The sequence below is a fragment of the Puntigrus tetrazona genome, unplaced genomic scaffold, assembly GCF_018831695.1.
Source record: "Puntigrus tetrazona isolate hp1 unplaced genomic scaffold, ASM1883169v1 S000000689, whole genome shotgun sequence".
NCBI lineage: Eukaryota > Metazoa > Chordata > Actinopteri > Cypriniformes > Cyprinidae > Puntigrus > Puntigrus tetrazona.
The window spans coordinates 301,286-322,971 of NW_025048303.1; the positions used below are offsets into that span (position 1 = coordinate 301,286).

General features: G+C 43.7%; 3 non-coding genes and 1 pseudogene across 3 annotated transcripts; all 4 read left to right on the forward strand.

Annotated features, from left to right (window-relative positions):
• The first annotated feature begins 10,475 nt into the window (after window positions 1-10,475).
• Window positions 10,476-10,594, forward strand: LOC122334956. The gene has a single exon (XR_006248859.1). It is a non-coding gene; the product is annotated as a 5S ribosomal RNA (ribosomal RNA).
• A 2,765-nt stretch (window positions 10,595-13,359) lies between these two features.
• On the forward strand, window positions 13,360-13,478 carry LOC122334957. The gene has a single exon (XR_006248860.1). It is a non-coding gene; the product is annotated as a 5S ribosomal RNA (ribosomal RNA).
• A 4,136-nt stretch (window positions 13,479-17,614) lies between these two features.
• On the forward strand, window positions 17,615-17,733 carry LOC122334958. Its single transcript, XR_006248861.1, has one exon. It is a non-coding gene; the product is annotated as a 5S ribosomal RNA (ribosomal RNA).
• A 1,405-nt stretch (window positions 17,734-19,138) lies between these two features.
• Window positions 19,139-19,255, forward strand: LOC122334954 (annotated as a pseudogene).
• The last annotated feature ends 2,431 nt before the right edge of the window (window positions 19,256-21,686 follow it).

Below are 21,686 nucleotides of genomic sequence, written 5' to 3' on the forward strand. Positions count from 1 at the left end.
CTACTACTTCCGGGTTAGGCTATTTAAGCGTAGAGCACCATGTGCTCAGGGCGAAGTATTGCCAGCCTGTCTGCCTTACCAAGCGCTTTACCATTGTTCTACTGACTACTATTGTGTATGACCTTTGCTTGCTTCATCGACTCACGGCTTCACGGATCATCCTTGTTTGTTACGGTAACCGATTACTACTGAACTTTGATATTGACCATTGCCTCCATTCGACTTTGCCCACGGATTTCCTTTGTGTATGTTTGCCTTCCGGACTGATATTACTGTTGCCAACCCTTGCTTGTTTTTGACCATCCTCATCTGTGTGTGTGTTTCCAATAAACATCCGCACATGGAATCGCAATCGGCTTCCGCCTCCTCCTTACAATTTGAAACAACTTTCCTATGAACTAATTTTTCTCTACTTTTAGAGCTGCTCCATCTGGTCCTACTACAATGCTTGTTGACTGTAGCGCTACTTTCTTATTTTGTGTTTTTTATTTTGTGTTTACCATAGCTCTTCGAAGCTTGCATCCTGAGTGGGATCATAAGCCATTGTACAATGGAATTCGGTGTTTGGATGTCTTGGTTCTTGTAACTGGACTGTTACATATTTTCCCCACTTGTCAGTGACTTTCCTTACTTCCTCTTTTATGTCTCCTAGCCAGTAGACATTTACTTCTTGTCCATGATTGCGTGGAAGTTGTCTCACTGTTAGTTGTTTGGTTCCTTCACTCTCAATGTAGATTCCATCTGGAGAACACCAAATTTTCAAGTTCATTTTACAGATGGCATCGCGTCCAAGATTCACTGGTGTATGTTCTGATATCAGAAGAGGAATTTTGATTTCCTTGTTCTTTACTGTTCTTTACCATACTGTCAATGGTATTAGCTGTGATATTCCCGAAAATCCTACTGTCTTAGCATATTGACCAGACTTGGGGAGGTGAGCTGCATACTTTGTTCTTAGACAGGAGAAGGCTGCGCTGGTGTCAAGAAGGACAGAAGTGGTCTTTCCTTCAATTTGGACTTGCAGCATTGGTTCTTGATCAGCATCACATGATATTGTTGGAAGCTGATACCTCCCCCTGGGATCCTCTGGGCATCCCTAATATCCTTGTGCAGGGCCTCGCCATGGGTTGACAGGTCCTTGTCTTTAGGCTTTTTGTACTTGTCTTGGGATGGCTGGACATTCTCTTCTCAAATGTCCTGGTTGTCCACACCCCCAACACACTCCAGGTGGTCCATTCATACTGCGTTGATTATACACTTGCTGTCCTCTTCCCTTCCCAAGGATCTTGTCCATCCTCTTTTGTTTTGTTGGTCTAGTTTTAAATATATTACAGTAAGAGCAGCTGCTGTGCTGGGTGTCGTTCCATCATGTCCATTACTTGCTTGTCTTGTTGTTGGTTGCCCTGATGGTGTTATCATAGCTTGTTGAATAGCTGGAGCTGCCACCGTCACCGGTGCCATCGTATTAGCTTGGGTTTGTTCTCTAACAGGAGCTTGAATTTTTTCTTCTTGCTCGTTAACTCCTCTAGTTGAAGGTGGTTCAGGTTTCTTAGGAGCTCTCGTTCTTGGTTCTTCTGCTTCATTTCATCTTTCCTGTATTGGTCCACTTCATGTGCCACATAATCACAGAACTCTTTCTGTGGTTTGGAGTTGAGTCCCACTACGTCTTCCAGCTTTTCTTTAACCACTGTAGGCATGTCTTCTACTATGGCATTTCTGAAGAGGGTCATCAAGCTTGGATCTCCTTCTGGATTTTTCTCTAGTTCCTCACCTGCTGTCTTTCTTTCCCTGTACGAACATGTTGGAGTTTCCTCTCGATTCTCTTTCCATTCAGGTTGTTTCCAGTCTTGTGCACGTTTGTCTGTGCTTCCTCCCTTCTCTATCTTGTCGTTGATTTCTATCTTGCCTTTAAACTGGACTTTTCTGAGAGCCATTTGTTTTTGGTTACTCCACAATGGGTCATAAGGTGGAGGGTTTTCTTCATCTCTTCGTGTGTTTTCCTGTCTTTCCTGTTTAATTAACTTTATTCCATAACCTTTGAACAAATTCAAAATTCCCAATTCTCTTTCTTTCTTTTCTTCTCTTTTCTTTGATTTGTCATTGGATTTGTGATTTTTAATCAATCCTTCCATCCCCCTACACACCATCACATTAAATGTTCCTTTTGCAGGCCACTTTGTGTTTAGATATTTTTTTCGCTTCTCCCATTTTTTTGATATGCGACGTATTATATCTTTGCATAAAGGTTGCTGAAGACCAATCACTTCTACAGGGGTTCCTTTCTCATAGGATGCCATTTTTTTTTTTAGATGTCAAAACTTCAACCCAGAATTCAAATAAAAATTCAAATAAAAAATAAAGCTTAACAATTAATCACCAATTAAAATCAAGTACTTTGTCATATACTTAAATCTCAAATTTGTGATCAACTATCTATTATTATCTATTCAATTCTATTCAATAGATATTATCTATTCTATTATCTATTCTATTCAATTATCAGTTAAATCTATTCAATCTTCAATCACCACTCTATTTCAATACTATTCCAATAATAACTTCTTCACTGTCCTTTTTATTTATCTATTATTCAATTTATTTTACTCCGGCTTTCTAATCTTAATTATTTCCTCAGTCAAAATGAAAAGTCACCACCAAGTAAGTTATAACTCCCCCGTTTCTCTATCTCCCTCCTTCTGCAAACGCTCCGTCACAAGAACCTGCTCCAATGTCACAGGTCAACCCCCCTTACTTTGCCTAACTTCCTTCTCACTCTCCCCTCCTTTTTTCCTTTCCTTTGCTCTTGACTTTCTATACCTTTCCACTCTGCATTTCTTTATCACTCTGCACCTATTATGTTCTTATTTTAAATTAATTTCTTGATTTACTAACATTAAATCTAATTCATTACTATTTCTTCTTAATTTTTTTCCTATAAAATACAATTTTTCCAAAAATAACAAGTATCAAATTTTCACTTGCCCCCTTGTGTTCAGCTCTTCAATGGCTTTTGCACCACATAGGAAGTCCTGCCAACAGTTAGATAGTTTTTACTGTATCAGCTCCTCTTATTCGGTGCAGCCACCTGATTTCAAATAAGGAACATACAGAATTAAGCAAAATAATAATACATATTAAACTTCCAGTGTATGTTTCAAATTTCCAATTAATCCAAATACCGTTTGACTCCACACTACTATCTATATCTATCTATATATATATATATATATATATATATATATATATATATATATATATATATATATATGTACATATACACATACACACATATATACATGTACATATACACATACACACATATATACATGTACATATACACATACACACATATATACATGTACATATACACATATACATATACACATAGGTCAACAATCATTTCATTCCCTCCTCATCCATTACAGCACTCTACTCTTTTCCTTCTTTCTCTACCTTCTTTTTCTTTTCTAGTCTCTCTCAACACCCTGTGACACCCTTCACTCCTTCTTTTTCCTTCCACACCACACCCTTATATTATAATATTCCCTTTTATTTTATTATTTCTCTGTTTTTTTTTTTTTTTTTTTATTTATCAATTTGCATTTTGTAATTTGCTTGCACCAAGAGCTCTTTTGGTGAAACAAGTACAAAATTTTATTTTATTTCATCACATAATATAAAACTTCACACACACTTTAAATTCATTCACATATTATCCCACAGCACATCATATAACTTCTCTCAAGTGATCCAACCACTCAATTTCCCTTTAATCAAATCTTGTTCTTATTTCTCTGTTTTTCTTTACTTCTTCTTTATTTCTATTGTTTTATTTTATTATTACATTATTATTATTTTTCCTTTTTTTTTTATTTTTTTTTTATTGATGCAATTGGTCTCACTGACAGAAGTTATACCCACTCTCATTTACACACCACCCGCCAGTTCCATAACCAGCTCTCACTCGCACACACACAACTTCAATCTCTCCCTGACCCTTCCTGGAGAAATTTTTTCCACAACACACTTTCAACAGTTCTCACTCAACTTTTAGCAAACGCATAACATACAACATATAAGACAAGGCCAGCCAAAAATAAAGACAGACGCTGCAGGATTTTTACCTATTGTTAATCTTCAGCATCGATATATCCGGCACTAAAACTGCCCTATACACTACTTTTCAAATATTGTCATGGTCACTTTATTATCAGTTTTGTTTTCTTCTTTCGTTACCTTTCTGAGGGTCAGCTATTTCCTGTTATGTTGAATTGCTGCATTTCTACTGTTTTGTGTTTCTCTATCTCTCATTATGAGTTCTAGAATTATCTGACCAACACCTCCCTTTAACATAGGACTTTTTCTGCCCGACAAGAGGACTTTAACCTAATTAGGACCTTTTTCACACCCCCTTTCAGGTCTTGATACCTGCAGGCGCGCAAACTAAAAACAACATAAACACTCCTTACGGTGACCTGTCAGTTCTGCTCGCTCTTCCACTACCCTCATAGTAAAAAAACAGCACGCTGCAGGCTTTTTAGGGACTTTTCATGATAGCCCTAGAATCCCCAGAGCTTCCATCGCCCCTACACACACACACACACACCCACACACACACACACTATTAACTGTAAGTGAACTGCCTTTTTCTCAGCCCTCACTCATCAGCCAATAGTGTCCATTGCAATGCATTCACTCAAAATTAAAATATCTGAAAATAACTTTAAAACAAACTAAAATAACAAGCTAAACAAAACATAACTAAACCAATAAACAAAACAAAATGACTGCTCCTTTTCCTGACACCTAAAATCCATTTATATATACATTTTTGTGTATTTTGGGTTCCATGCAGGAGAGGTTCTTTATAATTACCATAGGTTGGTTAATCAGCAGACTACACAAAGAGGCATATAAGCAAAAACTGCTTACCTTTTATTTTTCTGGCGCCAGCCGAGTTTGTGTAGTCAGCCTCCTGACCCTCCTTGGCAATCGTCTTTTGTCTCTTCTTCTTCTCAAAACCTCTGTCCTGCCCCCACGTTGGGCGCAAATTATGTTGTGGAAAGTTATTGTTGATTTGGAGCCGAATTCACTTCTTGAGCAAAGAGACTCATACAGCAGGATTTTAGGTGTCAGGAAAAACTTTATTCAAGTCTGATGTATGTTTTGCAGACCCCACTACCTTCATGACGCAACCTAGCCCCCACTGCCTTCACATGCAATCTTCCAACAGCAGACACCATTCTGTTTAAGAAGGGCACAAAAGTAACATGTAGTTAACTCATAAATGTATAGAAATTATAAAAGAACACTGAAGGAAAACTCCGTCACCGGCAGAGGTCAGCCATTAGCCGGAAATGAAGGGGGTACCCTGGTCGGTCAGGATCTCGGCTGGGAGGCCAACCCAGCTGAAGAACAGAAACAGTTCCTTGGCGATGGTCTTCGCTGTGGCCTTCCGTAGAGGAACGGCTTCAGGGTAGCGGGTGGCATAGTCGACTATGACCAGCACATGTTCATGTCCCCGGGCGGACTTTGGCAGTGGCCCGACAAGGTCCATCCCGATGCGCTCGAAGGGCACGTCGATGATGGGCAGCGGAATGAGTGGACTGGGGGGAGGAGTTCGAGGAGCCGTCAACTGACATGTGGGGCAAGCTTGACAGAACCGCTTGACTTCAGCATCGAGGCCGGGCCAGTGGAAGCGGTCACGGATGCGCTGAGCAGTGTTAGCTGTCCCGAGGTGTCCTGCCATCGGGTGAGAGTGGGCCAGTTCCAGGATTGCCTCGGTCTTCGATTTTGGAACTACTAGGAGCATTTTCTCCTCCCCCCTCCGCTGGGCGTCACAGTACAACAGGCCGTTTATGACGATGAAGTGCGGGAGAGGATGGGGCCCAGGTCGCACTTCTCGTCCTTCGATGATTCGCACTTGAGGCCAACAGTGCTTGAGTCGATCATCCTCTTTCTGGGCTTTTGCGAAGGAGCCTCCTCCCAAAACCTGCTAAAAGACATCAAGGATGGTAGGGGACTCACCATCTCTCCCGCTGTCCGAGGCCAGCAACACGGGATGATCCTGCGGTTTGCGGGCTGGTCTCCGTCGGAGGCGGTTTCCTCTGGGGCTGACAGGCTGGGTGGCGGCTCCAAGCAGGCGATCGAACCCTGGCCAGTCCCTTCCTAGCAACACCGGGACCGGGAGATCCACTCCAACTTCCAGGGGCCAGGTACCCACGCCGGCCGAAAGGTTGACCCGCCGAGCCGGGACTTGCCGGGTGTCCCTGTGCACGCAGGTGATGGGGATGTAAATCTTTTTTTCTCCCCGCGGGGCCAGGAGGTTCGCTCGCACCAGGGTGACTGTGCTACTGGAGTCTAGGAGGGCTCGGAAGGGCTTGCCGTTCACTTTTACCTAAACCTTGGGGGCTCCTTTGGGTGGTTCGTGGTGAACGATGCAGCCTGCCAGCCAGGCATGGCCGGGGCGGACCGGGTCTTCCGTCGGCATTGGCTCATCGCGTGCAGAGGGAACCGCTGGCCTGCTGACTGGTCGCTCCTTGACCACCCTCCAGGGAAAAGGCAGCGGCGCTCGCTCCCCCGGCTCCCGATGTTGGGCTGCGTCCGCCAGCTCCACTGCCTCGACGAGCTCCATGGTCGTTGTGGGGTTCCTCATCCTTACCGCCTGTCGGTGTGAGCGAGGGAGAGCTCGGAGAAACCGGTCAACGACGACCCGTTCTGTCACCTGACTCGCTGACGGGGTTCCGTCTAAACGCAAAAATGTTGCGCGAGGCGCGAGAGCTCCGCGGCTTGTGCTCGTGCTGGGAGACGAGGGTTGTATTCCCAGCTGTGGAATTGTTGCGCGGCTGATATCGGGGAAAGTCCCAGCCGCGCAAGAATCTCTCTTCGCACCTCCGGATAGCTTTCCGCCGCTTCGCCAGAGAGAGAAAAGTAAGCCCGCTGGGCTTCACCGGTTAAAAGGGGAGCCAGCACTCGTGCCCACTCATCGGGGTGCCACCCTTTTGTATTGGTCGTCGTCTCAAACATCTGAAGAAAAGCCTCTGGGTCGTCGTGGGCTGACATTTTGGGTAATAGCTTGGTGGCTTGGGCGCGGGGATCGGGCAGCGGTATTTGTTGAGCGGCAGCGGACCGTAAGGCGAGGAGCTCCTGCTCCGATTTGCTCTATTGGGTCGCCAGGTGCTCCGCTATTTGCTGCTGACGGACGCTGACCTCGGTGAGCCGCTGTAGCAGTTCTTCCATTATGGGGGAGGAGTGCTACGCCACGCGGGGAAACTAAATGGGAGACAAAAGAGAGAAAAAAAAAAAACGGGGTGAAGGCGAGTTTACTGGCTGGTGTTTCTTCACACAACTGTCCGCATTCTCCACCAGTGTGACGGGGTGAAGAAAGGAGGGTGGATTTATTGTGCAAACCACGGGTGAAATACAGGTGCAAGTGAGGCTAGCGGGTGTGGGTTGGTGCTGAGGTGCTCTCTTTCTTTCTTTCGCTTTATCCCTCCTGGTGCAGTGGATCCGTGCTGTGCTTGTGCAGGCTGACCGGTCATATGCTGCTCTCTGCGGGGAACAAGAGAAGAGGAGTTAGGCTCAGCATTCATGGAGACAATCTTCCTCCATGTGGCATGTTGCGTGGTCTTCTTATGCTGCGCAGGTAATGGGGAGCAGCTGGGTCCGATCAGCCTGTGACGAGTGTGGCCAGGTGCTCCTCGTTGGTTTCCAGGGCGACGCTGATGGCGGTTCGGGACGCTCGTCACAGCCCCAAACACGTAAGAACTTGCGATCTTTCTTAGGAATGGCTGGATTTTACCATCGCTTTATCCCAAATTTTTCTACTAGAGCTGCTCCTTTAACAGACATGGTAGGGGCACATCATCCGAATCGGCTACAGTGGATGGAGGAGAGTTTAGAAGCTTTCCGGGATATCCAAACAGCTTTGACAACTGATACTGTTCTTCATAATCCTGACTTTAGTCAACCCTTCATCGTGCAAACTGATGCTTCTGAGAGGGGCATAGGAGCAGTTTTACTGCAGGGACTATCAGAGGGTCGACGTCCAGTAGCTTTTATCAGTCACAACCTGTTCCCAAGAGAAGTTCGTTATTCGATTGTGGAAAAGGAGTGCTTGGCAGTAAAGTGGGCCCTGGATTCCCTAGATATTATCTGCTTAGCCGTGAGTTTATTTTGGAGACCGATCACAAAGCATTGAAGTGGCTAGACAAAATGAAGGATACTAATGGAAGGATCACAAGATGGTACCTGGCCATGAAGCCCTTTCGGTTCAAGATCAAACATGTGCCTGGTAAAGCCAACGTTACAGCTGATTACCTCTCTCGCTGTACCAGTGCGATCCTTGAAGGGGGATGCAGCCCGAGATGTGGCCGCACAAGATCATTAAGGTAGCCAAAGCTCACTCAGTTTCTTTTATACATTTCATATAGATTTAAGGTTATCATTTCCATTCTTTGTTTGGTTTATTTTCTTAATCACGTTTATAGTAACAATACACAACACGCATCTGTTAAACAATTATTACTTTATTTTGGTTTGCATACCCTTTTCATCACTTTCATTCACAATCGCGTTCATTTGGAGTGCACACAGATGGATTGCATTGTATTTTGTTATTAATATTTGTTTTCTATTCTGAGTTTAAGTTACCGGCCTGGCTAGCCGCAGACGGGAGAGTTGCAATACTTGGGGAAATTGGAGTCCTGGCGGGAACAAGGGAATTGTTTATTGGTTCCGCCTGGATGTACCATTGGCTAAGGTGGAATGGGGGAAACAGAGAATTGAGGATTTTTTTATATTAATTGTTTGGGGTTTTGAATTGTAGTTATCTATTTAGTGTTTCTTTTAGTATTAATTTTGAATTGTATTGTTTGATGTTGTCATTTATTTTTGTGTTTAATGTAATTTAACTTTTTTGTGTCTCCCCTTTTTGTGTTGTAATGGGCCTATCTTTTCCTTTTTATAAGCTGTGCGTTTTGTTTATTTGGGGAGTTGTAATTGGCCAGCTTACCCCTGTGTGAGTTCTTGTTTGGTTGTTTTCACTTGTTTTGGTTGCGACAAGTTTGACTTATTTGATTTGGGTAAATAAAGACCCATTTTTTTGTGTGTGTAAACCTGGGTGTTCCTTTTCTTGACCTCTCGGTCCCTCACAGGTGTTTTATCGCCTTTAGCTGGAAATGGACTGTTTAACGTGGTCGTTGTATATTACTGACACTCTGTGTCAGACCGACAAACCTTTTCTCTCTCCATTTACAGGAGAGTGGATGTGGTGGACTTTATTTGATCTTATTCGCTTAGTAGTTCGGAGAACAGGGTATCAGTATTGCACAGCGACCACGTTGAACAATCCATTTCAAATAAAGTCGATTAAAAACTCCCGTTTACATGAACAATGAAACACAGTTTGGAGTGATCACGTTGAGCTGGGAGTAGTTTTTACTATTTAAGAACACGTGTCAAAGATTTTATTTAATTTTGTTCGTGTCAAAGAACTTTTAGAAGTTTTAGTTTGTTTGCCACGTGATCGCTCGAACGGCGTTTCTTTGTTTATGTCAATGGGTGTTTTTATCGCCTTTAGCTGGAAATGGAGTGTTCATCGTGGTCGCTTGTACATTACTGACACTCTGTGCTCCGAATTGTATACCGTTGAGTGCTTTGACAGGATATCGTTGAAATGTAAATAAAGGTGCCTGATTAATTTGATATCTTTGAGAAATACACTTCCGCTCACTTGCACTCAGTGTGGCTCGCAGCAACAGCGATGTTAGTCTTCCAACTGAATTAATTTGAGTTGATTTATGTTTTAAAGGATTTATGTTTTACAGGTTTTACTCAATAGAAGCACTGTACCCAGGCCTCATAAAGGCTCTGAGTTTTTCTACTTGATATTATGTGTATGTGCTGTGCAAAATGTCTTATCTACAGAAACAAGATATGGAGACTGCTGAGCCCATCTACTGGTCGAGAAGAAACAACTGCACCTGGTTCTGTGAAGGACACCTGAGTGGGAGGAAGAGGCAAGCACAAGAATATAACTATTGTGTGAAATGTAGTGTGAGCATACAGGACTGCCCTGCATGCCTTTAATGCTGTTGATCTATATCCTGAGCTCAGTCTGAATTATTCTGACTTTATTAAACTAATTAAGATTTTTAGGTTTAAAAGTAAGTCTCATCATTGACAGACCTGAACCTGAGAGGGAAACAACGAAGATTTTCCAAACACAAGGAAGGAATTGATGTAGGGACGAAGGCGTGAAAAAGAAGGGGAAATGGACGTGTTGTTTTGGCGTGGTGAGGGGCGGCGGAAACGCCGCGCTCCGGCCAAGTTTGCCCTTGGGGCGCCTTTTTCTCGGGCAGACAATGTCGAAGAGTTGCAGAAGACATGAAAAGAGTGGAGTGGAAAAGCTGGTGTGCGTCTTTGGCCTGCTGCCGGTGCCTTCTTTAAATAGCTCGCATTCGCGGGCTGCTTTCGCTTACGGCCATACCACCCTGAGCACGCCCGATCTCGTCCGATCTCGGAAGCTAAGCAGGGGCGGGCCTGGTTAGTACTTGGATGGGAGACCGCCTGGGAATACCAGGTGCTGTAAGCTTTTGCTTTTCCTTCACCAGTCAGCGAGCGCTCTTCTCCAGGGGCCGACTCTTTTGGCTCGCTCCTTTACCCTTTTACATTTGCTGCTGCTTTGCTTTGCCCTTCTCTGTGCCGCCTTTCTGCTTCGTCGCTGTGACGGAGGACAGCTCAACGTCGTCATTCTTGCTTTCTCCTCCAGGGAGCGATAGACAGACCTTCTCTCTCTCTCTCTACAGCGACCTCTTTAGAGCTGCACGTTCCTTTGCAACTCGGGCCCTTCTCTTCGACTTGAGAGGTTGCCAGTCTTGTTTGTCAGTCCAACCGCTTGAATGCAAACTGCACCGGGGAAAAAATAAATAAATAAACAAATGATTTAAGAAATTCAAGAATCAACCAAAGAGCTAATTATTTATTCGTTTAAAGAAATCCTAGGCACGGCCGCTTTAAGTCCTTCGACATTAGGCCCCCATTTGTTTCCTCTCGGGGTGCCTGACTACAAAATCCGTACTTGCCTTTTCCTGCGTCAGGAATCCTCAAATAAGATCCACCACATCCACTCTCCTGTAAATTTCAGCTCTGACCCTAATCAAACGACCTGAACATGCTGATCCATGTCTTCAGGATCAACGATTCGTTGAACTCAATTGGTCTATGTTTGCATTGTTTAATAATTGATTCCGTTTTTATTTCATTTTACTTGTTGTAGTTTTTAGTTTTTTTACTTTTTTTTGGTTTGTTTGACACGTGATCACTCCGAACGGTGTTTCTTTATTCATGTCAGTGGGTGTTTTTTATTGATTTATTTAGTTTTTACGATTGCTAAACAGGTGTCAAAGGTTTTATTTAATTTTGTTCGTGTGAAAGAACTTTTAGAAGTTTTAGTTTGTTTGCCAGGTGATCGCTCCGAGCAGCGTTTCTTTGTTCATGTCGATGGGTGTTTTGATCGCCTTTAGCTGGAAATGGAGTGTTCATCGTGGTGGTTGTACATTACTGACACTCTGTGCTCCGAATTGTATAGCGTTGAGTGCTTTGCATTTACATTTACATTTAGTCATTTAGCAGACACCTTTATCCAAAGCGACGCATACAAATGAGGTAGGCATATAGAAGCAAATTAATATCAGCAAAAGGGCAGTAGTGCATAAGTGCTTTGAGTGGGGTCTTGTCTTACCTAACGCAGACACACACAAGGCTTTTTTTTTTTTTTTTTTTTTTTTTTTTTTTAATAAAAGGATAGGAAGGAGCAGGAGAAGAAGAAGAAGAAGAGAGTGCTATCAATGTTGGGTCAAGTGCAAAAGAAAAGATGAGTTTTGAGTTGGTTTTGAAGACTGCTAGTGACTCTGCTGCCCTAGTGGCAACGGGCAGATCGTTCCACCAGCGAGGAACAGACCAGGTGAAGGTGCGCACCTTTTTGATTTTGCACCTTTTTGTGATGGCACTGCAAGACGCCTTTCGTTGGCAGAGCGTAGGCACCTGGAGGGAACATATGATTCAATTAGTGAGTGTGTAAACGAGGAGCGGAGCCTGTGATTGTCCTGTAGGCCAGCATCAGGGATTTGAATTTGATGCGGGCATCTATAGGAAGCCAGTGTAAACTAATGAAGAGGGGTGTGACGTGGGCCCTCCTTGGTTCGTTGAAGACCACCCTAGCCGCTGCATTCTGGACCATCTGAAGAGGTCTGGTTGTAGAGGCTGGGAGGCCAGCAAGGAGGGCGTTGCAGTAATCCAGTCTGCTCAGGACTAGTGCCTGGACGAGGATCTGTGTAGCGTGTTCTGATAAGTATGGTCTGATTTTCCTGCCGCTTTAAGTCCTTCGACATTAGGCCCCATTTGTTTCCTCTCGGGTGCCTGACTACAAAATCCGTATTTGCCTTTTCCTCGCGTCAGGAATCCTCAAATAAGATCCACCACATCCACTCTCCTGTAAATTTCAGCTCTGACCCTAATCAAACGACCTGAACATGCTGATCCATGTCTTCAGGATCAACGATTCGTTGAACTCAATTGGTCTATGTTTGCATTGTTTAATAATTGATTCCGTTTTTATTTCATTTTACTTGTTGTAGTTTTTAGTTTTTTTTTTTACTTTTAGTTTGTTTGACACGTGATCACTCCGAACGGTGTTTCTTTATTCATGTCAGTGGGTGTTTTTTATTGATTTATTTAGTTTTTACGATTTCTAAACAGGTGTCAAAGGTTTTATTTAATTTTGTTCGTGTGAAAGAACTTTTAGAAGTTTTAGTTTGTTTGCCAGGTGATCGCTCCAACGACGTTTCTTTGTTCATGTCGATGGGTGTTTTGATCGCCTTTAGCTGGAAATGGAGTGTTCATCGTGGTGGTTGTACATTACTGACACTCTGTGCTCCGAATTGTATAGCGTTGAGTGCTTTGACAGGATATGGTTGAAATGTAAATAAAAGGTGCCTGATTAATTTGATATCGTTGAGAAATAGACTTGCGTTTACTTGCACTCAGTGTGGCTCGCAGCGTCAGCGATGTTTGTCTTCCAACTGAATTAATGTGAGTTGATTTTTTAAGGAAGGAAGGCATTGATGTAGGGACGAAGGCGTGAAAAAGAAGGGGAAATGGACGTGTTGTTTTGGCGTGGTGAGGGGCGGCGTAAACGCCGCGCTCCGGCCAAGTTTGCCGGTGGGGCGCCTTTTTCTCGGGCAGACAATGTCGAAGAGTTGCAGAAGACATGAAAAGAGTGGAGTGGAAAAGCTGGTGTGCGTCTTTGGCCTGCTGCCGGTGCCTTCTTTAAATAGCTCGCATTCGCGGGCTGCTTTCGCTTACGGCCATACCACCCTGAGCACGCCCGATCTCGTCCGATCTCGGAAGCTAAGCAGGGGCGGGCCTGGTTAGTACTTGGATGGGAGACCGCCTGGGAATACCAGGTGCTGTAAGCTTTTGCTTTTCCTTCACCAGTCAGCGAGCGCTCTTCTCCAGGGGCCGACTCTTTTGGCTCGCTCCTTTACCCTTTTACATTTGCTGCTGCTTTGCTTTGCCCTTCTCTGTGCCGCCTTTCTGCTTCGTCGCTGCTGACGGAGGACAGCTCAACGTCGTCATTCTTGCTTTCTCCTCCAGGGAGCGATAGACAGACCTTCTCTCTCTCTTCAGCGACCTCTTTAGAGCTGCACGTTCCTTTGCAACTCGGGCCCTTCTCTTCGACTTGAGAGGTTGCCAGTCTTGTTTGTCAGTCCAACCGCTTGAATGCAAACTGCACCGGGGAAAAAATAAATAAATAAACAAATGATTTAAGAAATTCAAGAATCAACCGAAGAGCTAATTATTTATTCGTTTAAAGAAATCCTAGGCACGGCCGCTTTAAGTCCTTCGACATTAGGCCCCATTTGTTTCCTCTCGGGTGCCTGACTACAAAATCCGTGATTTGCCTTTTCCTGCGTCAGGAATCCTCAAATAAGATCCACCACATCCACTCTCCTGTAAATTTCAGCTCTGACCCTAATCAAACGACCTGAACATGCTGATCCATGTCTTCAGGATCAACGATTCGTTGAACTCAATTGGTCTATGTTTGCATTGTTTAATAATTGATTCCGTTTTTATTTCATTTTACTTGTTGTAGTTTTTAGGTTTTTTTTACTTTTAGTTTGTTTGACACGTGATCACTCCGAACGGTGTTTCTTTATTCATGTCAGTGGGTGTTTTTATTGATTTATTTAGTTTTTACGATTGCTAAACAGGTGTCAAAGGTTTTATTTAATTTTGTTCGTGTGAAAAGAACTTTTAGAAGTTTTAGTTTGTTTGCCAGGTGATCGCTCCGAACGCGTTTCTTTGTTCATGTCGATGGGTGTTTTGATCGCCTTTAGCTGGAAATGGAGTGTTCATCGTGGTGGTTGTACATTACTGACACTCTGTGCTCCGAATTGTATAGCGTTGAGTGCTTTGCATTTACATTTACATTTAGTCATTTAGCAGACGCGTTTATCCAAAGCGACTCGCAGCAAATGAGGTAGGTCATATAGAAGCAAATTAATATCAGCAAAGGGCAGTAGTGCATAAGTGTTTTGAGTGGGACGTCTTGTCTTACCTAACGCAGACACAAGGCTTTTTTTTTTTTTTTTTTTTTTTGGGGCGCCTTTTTTTTTTTAGACAATAAAAGGATAGGCAGGAGCAGGAGAAGAAGAAGAAGAAGAGAGAGTGTATCAATGTTGGGTCAAGTGCAAAAGAAAAATAGATGAGTTTTGAGTTGGTTTTTGAAGACTGCTAGTGACTCTGCTGCCCTAGTGGTAATGGGCAGATCGCTCCACCAGCGAGGAACAGACCAGGTGAAGGCCTGCGCAAGAGTGATTTTGCACCTTTTCCTGAAGGCACTGCAAGACGCCTTCGCTTGCAGAGCGAGGCACCTGGAGGAACATATGATTCAATTAGTGAGTGTAAGTACGAGGGAGCGGAGCCTGTCTGATTGTCCTGTAGGCCAGCATCAGGGATTGAATTTGATGCGGGCATCTATAGGAAGCCAGTGTAAACTAATGAAGAGGGGTGTGACGTGGGCCCTCCTTGGTTGCACGTTGAAGACCACCCTAGCCGCTGCATTCTGACCATCTGAAGAGGTCTGGTTGTAGAGGCTGGGAGGCCAGCAAGGAGGGCGTTGCAGTAATCCAGTCTGCTCAGGACTAGTGCCTGGACGAGGATCTGTGTAGCGTGTTTATGATAAGTATGGTCTGATTTTCCTGCCGCTTTAAGTCCTTCGACATTAGGCCCCCATTTGTTTCCTCTCGGGGTGCCTGACTACAAAATCCGTATTTGCCTTTTCCTGCGTCAGGAATCCTCAAATAAGATCCACCACATCCACTCTCCTGTAAATTTCAGCTCTGACCCTAATCAAACGACCTGAACATGCTGATCCATGTCTTCAGGATCAACGATTCGTTGAACTCAATTGGTCTATGTTTGCATTGTTTAATAATTGATTCCGTTTTTATTTCATTTTACTTGTTGTAGTTTTTAGTTTTTTTTTTACTTTTAGTTTGTTTGACACGTGATCACTCCGAACGGTGTTTCTTTATTCATGTCAGTGGGTGTTTTTTATTGATTTATTTAGTTTTTACGATTGCTAAACAGGTGTCAAAGGTTTTATTTAATTTTGTTCGTGTGAAAGAACTTTTAGAAGTTTTAGTTTGTTTGCCAGGTGATCGCTCGAACGACGTTTCTTTGTTCATGTCGATGGGTGTTTTGATCGCCTTTAGCTGAAATGGAGTGTTCATCGTGGTGGTTGTACATTACTGACACTCTGTGCTCCGAATTGTATAGCGTTGAGTGCTTTGCATTTACATTTACATTTAGTCATTTAGCAGACGCCTTTATCCAAAGCGACGTACAAATGAGGTAGGCATATAGAAGCAAATTAATATCAGCAAAAGGGCAGTAGTGCATAAGTGCTCTTGAGTGGGGTCTTGTCTTACGTAACGCAGACACAAGGCTTTTTTTTTTTTTTTTTTTTTTTTTTTTTTTTTTAATAAAAGGATAGGAAGGAGCAGGAGAAGAAGAAGAAGAAGAAGAGAGTGCTATCAATGTTGGGTCAAGTGCAAACGAAAAAGATGAGTTTTGAGTTGGTTTTTGAAGACTGCTAGTGACTCTGCTGCCCTAGTGGTAATGGGCAGATCGTTCCACCAGCGAGGAACAGACCAGGTGAAGGTGCGCAAGAGTGATTTTGCACCTTTTTGTGAAGGCACTGCAAGACGCCTTTCGTTTGCAGAGCGTAGGCACCTGGAGGGAACATATGATTCAATTAGTGAGTGTAAGTACGAGGGAGCGGAGCCTGTGATTGTCCTGTAGGCCAGCATCAGGGATTTGAATTTGATGCGGGCATCTATAGGAAGCCAGTGTAAACTAATGAAGAGGGGTGTGACGTGGGCCCTCCTTGGTTCGTTGAAGACCACCCTAGCCGCTGCATTCTGGACCATCTGAAGAGGTCTGGTTGTAGAGGCTGGGAGGCCAGCAAGGAGGGCGTTGCAGTAATCCAGTCTGCTCAGGACTAGTGCCTGGACGAGGATCTGTGTAGCGTGTTCTGATAAGTATGGTCTGATTTTCCTGCCGCTTTAAGTCCTTCGACATTAGGCCCCCATTTGTTTCCTCTCGGGGTGCCTGACTACAAAATCCGTATTTGCCTTTTCCTGCGTCAGGAATCCTCAAATAAGATCCACCACATCCACTCTCCTGTAAATTTCAGCTCTGACCCTAATCAAACGACCTGAACATGCTGATCCATGTCTTCAGGATCAACGATTCGTTGAACTCAATTGGTCTATGTTTGCATTGTTTAATAATTGATTCCGTTTTTATTTCATTTTACTTGTTGTAGTTTTTAGTTTTTTTTTACTTTTAGTTTGTTTGACACGTGATCACTCCGAACGGTGTTTCTTTATTCATGTCAGTGGGTGTTTTTATTGATTTATTTAGTTTTTACGATTGCTAAACAGGTGTCAAAGGTTTTATTTAATTTTGTTCGTGTGAAAGAACTTTTAGAAGTTTTAGTTTGTTTGCCAGGTGATCGCTCGAACGACGTTTCTTTGTTCATGTCGATGGGTGTTTTGATCGCCTTTAGCTGGAAATGGAGTGTTCATCGTGGTGGTTGTACATTACTGACACTCTGTGCTCCGAATTGTATAGCGTTGAGTGCTTTGACAGGATATGGTTGAAATGTAAATAAAGGTGCCTGATTAATTTGATATCGTTGAGAAATAGACTTGCGTTTACTTGCACTCAGTGTGGCTCGCAGCGTCAGCGATGTTTGTCTTCCAACTGAATTAAAGTGAGTTGATTTATTAAGGAAGGAAGGAATTGATGTAGGGACGAAGGCGTGAAAAAGAAGGGGAAATGGACGTGTTGTTTTGGCGTGGTGAGGGACGGCGTAAACGCCGCGCTCCGGCCAAGTTTGCCGGTGGGGCGCCTTTTTCTCGGGCAGACAATGTCGAAGAGTTGCAGAAGACATGAAAAGAGTGGAGTGGAAAAGCTGGTGTGCGTCTTTGGCCTGCTGCCGGTGCCTTCTTTAAATAGCTCGCATTCGCGGGTTGCTTTCGCTTACGGCCATACCACCCTGAGCACGCCCGATCTCGTCCGATCTCGGAAGCTAAGCAGGGGCGGGCCTGGTTAGTACTTGGATGGGAGACCGCCTGGGAATACCAGGTGCTGTAAGCTTTTGCTTTTCCTTCACCAGTCAGCGAGCGCTCTTCTCCAGGGGCCGACTCTTTTGGCTCGCTCCTTTACCCTTTTACATTTGCTGCTGCTTTGCTTTGCCCTTCTCTGTGCCGCCTTTCTGCTTCGTCGCTGTGACGGAGGACAGCTCAACGTCGTCATTCTTGCTTTCTCCTCCAGGGAGCGATAGACAGACCTTCTCTCTCTCTCTACAGCGACCTCTTTAGAGCTGCACGTTCCTTTGCAACTCGGGCCCTTCTCTTCGACTTGAGAGGTTGCCAGTCTTGTTTGTCAGTCCAACCGCTTGAATGCAAACTGCACCGGGGAAAAAATAAATAAATAAACAAATGATTTAAGAAATTCAAGAATCAACCAAAGAGCTAATTATTTATTCGTTTAAAGAAATCCTAGGCACGGCGCTTTAAGTCCTTCTCGACATTAGGCCCCCCATTTGTTTCCTCTCGGGTGCCTGACTACAAAATCCGTATTTGCCTTTTCCTGCGTCAGGAATCCTCAAATAAGATCCACCACATCCACTCTCCTGTAAATTTCAGCTCTGACCCTAATCAAACGACCTGAACATGCTGATCCATGTCTTCAGGATCAACGATTCGTTGAACTCAATTGGTCTATGTTTGCATTGTTTAATAATTGATTCCGTTTTTATTTCATTTTACTTGTTGTAGTTTTTAGTTTTTTTTTTTTACTTTTAGTTTGTTTGACACGTGATCACTCCGAACGGTGTTTCTTTATTCATGTCAGTGGGTGTTTTTTATTGATTTATTTAGTTTTTACGATTGCTAAACAGGTGTCAAAGGTTTTATTTAATTTTGTTCGTGTGAAAGAACTTTTAGAAGTTTTAGTTTGTTTGCCAGGTGATCGCTCCGAACGACGTTTCTTTGTTCATGTCGATGGGTGTTTTGATCGCTTTAGCTGGAAATGGAGTGTTCATCGTGGTGGTTGTACATTACTGACACTCTGTGCTCCGAATTGTATAGCGTTGAGTGCTTTGACAGGATATGGTTGAAATGTAAATAAAGGTGCCTGATTAATTTGATATCGTTGAGAAATAGACTTGCGTTTACTTGCACTCAGTGTGGCTCGCAGCGTCAGCGATGTTTGTCTTCCAACTGAATTAAAGTGAGTTGATTTATTAAGGAAGGAAGGAATTGATGTAGGGACGAAGGCGTGAAAAAGAAGGGGAAATGGACGTGTTGTTTTGGCGTGGTGAGGGGATTTATAGGAACGCCGCGCCCGGCCAAGTTTGCCGGTGGGGCGCCTTTTTCTCGGGCAGACAATGTCGAAGAGTTGCAGAAGACATGAAAAGAGTGGAGTGGAAAAGCTGGTGTGTGTCTTTGGCCTGCTGCCGGTGCCTTCTTTAAATAGCTCGCATTCGCGGGTTGCTTTCGCTTACGGCCATACCACCCTGAGCACGCCCGATCTCGTCCGATCTCGAAGCTAAGCAGGGCGGGCCTGGTTAGTACTTGGATGGGAGACCGCCTGGGAATACCAGGTGCTGTGCTTTGCTTTTCCTTCACCAGTCAGCGAGCGCTCTTCTCCAGGGGCCGACTTTTTGGCTCGCTCCTTTACCCTTTTACATTTGCTGCTGCTTTGCTTTGCCCTTCTCTGTGCCGCCTTTCTGCTTTGTCGCTGTGACGGAGGACAGCTCAACGTCGTCATTCTTGCTTTCTCCTCCATGGAGCGATAGACAGACCTTCTCTCTCTCTCTACAGCGACCTCTTTAGAGCTGCACGTTCCTTTGCAACTCGGGCCCTTCTCTTCCACTTGAGAGGTTGCCAGTCTTGTTTGTCAGTCCAACCGCTTGAATGCAAACTGCACCGGGAAAAAATAAATAAATAAACAAATGATTTAAGAAATTCAAGAATCAACCAAAGAGCTAATTATTTATTCGCTTAAAGAAATCCTAGATTTTCCGCTTTTTAAGTCCTTCGACATTAGGCCCCCATTTGTTTCCTCTCGGGGTGCCTGACTACAAAATCCGTATTTGCCTTTTCCTGCGTCAGGAATCCTCAAATAAGATCCACCACATCCACTCTCCTGTAAATTTCAGCTCTGACCCTAATCAAACGACCTGAACATGCTGATCCATGTCTTCAGGATCAACGATTCGTTGAACTCAATTGGTCTATGTTTGCATTGTTTAATAATTGATTCCGTTTTATTTCATTTTACTTGTTGTAGTTTTTAGTTTTTTTTTTACTTTTAGTTTGTTTGACGCGTGATCACTCCGAACGGTGTTTCTTTATTCATGTCAGTGGGTGTTTTTTATTGATTTATTTAGTTTTTACGATTGCTAAACAGGTGTCAAAGGTTTTATTTAATTTTGTTCGTGTGAAAGAACTTTTAGAAGTTTTAGTTTGTTTGCCAGGTGATCGCTCGAACGACGTTTCTTTGTTCATGTCGATGGGTGTTTTGATCGCCTTTAGCTGGAAATGGAGTGTTCATCGTGGTGGTTGTACATTACTGACACTCTGTGCTCCAATTGTATAGCGTTGAGTGCTTTGCATTTACATTTACATTTAGTCATTTAGCAGACGCTTTATCCAAAGCGACGACAAATGAGGTAGGCATATAGAAGCAAATTAATATCAGCAAAAGGGCAGTAGTGCATAAGTGCTCTTGAGTGGGGTCTTGTCTTACCTAACGCAGACACAAGGCTTTTTTTTTTTTTTTTTTTTTTTTTTTTTTTTTTTTTTTTAAACAATAAAAGGATAGGAAGGAGCAGGAGAAGAAGAAGAAGAAGAGAGTGCTATCAATGTTGGGTCAAGTGCAAAAGAAAAAGATGAGTTTTGAGTTGGTTTTTGAAGACTGCTAGTGACTCTGCTGCCCTAGTGGTAATGGGCAGATCGTTCCACCAGCGAGGAACAGACCAGGTGAAGGTGCGCAAGAGTGATTTTGCACCTTTTTGTGAAGGCACTGCAAGACGCCTTTCGTTTGCAGAGCGTAGGCACCTGGAGGGAACATATGATTCAATTAGTGAGTGTAAGTACGAGGGAGCGGAGCCTGTGATTGTCCTGTAGGCCAGCATCAGGGATTTGAATTTGATGCAGGCATCTATAGGAAGCCAGTGTAAACTAATGAAGAGGGGTGTGACGTGGGCCCTCCTTGGTTCGTTGAAGACCACCCTAGCCGCTGCATTCTGGACCATCTGAAGAGGTCTGGTTGTAGAGGCTGGGAGGCCAGCAAGGAGGGCGTTGCAGTAATCCAGTCTGCTCAGGACTAGTGCCTGGACGAGGATCTGTGTAGCGTGTTCTGATAAGTATGGTCTGATTTTCCTGCCGCTTTAAGTCCTTCGACATTAGGCCCCCATTTGTTTCCTCTCGGGGTGCCTGACTACAAAATCCGTATTTGCCTTTTCCTGCGTCAGGAATCCTCAAATAAGATCCACCACATCCACTCTCCTGTAAATTTCAGCTCTGACCCTAATCAAACGACCTGAACATGCTGATCCATGTCTTCAGGATCAACGATTCGTTGAACTCAATTGGTCTATGTTTGCATTGTTTAATAATTGATTCCGTTTTTATTTCATTTTACTTGTTGTAGTTTTTAGTTTTTTTTTTTTACTTTTAGTTTGTTTGACACGTGATCACTCCGAACGGTGTTTCTTTATTCATGTCAGTGGGTGTTTTTTATTGATTTATTTAGTTTTTACGATTTCTAAACAGGTGTCAAAGGTTTTATTTAATTTTGTTCGTGTGAAAGAACTTTTAGAAGTTTTAGTTTGTTTGCCAGGTGTTCGCTCCGAACGACGTTTCTTTGTTCATGTCGATGGGTGTTTTGATCGCCTTTAGCTGGAAATGGAGTGTTCATCGTGGTGGTTGTACATTACTGACACTCTGTGCTCCGAATTGTATAGCGTTGAGTGCTTTGACAGGATATGGTTGAAATGTAAATAAAGGTGCCTGATTAATTTGATATCGTTGAGAAATAGA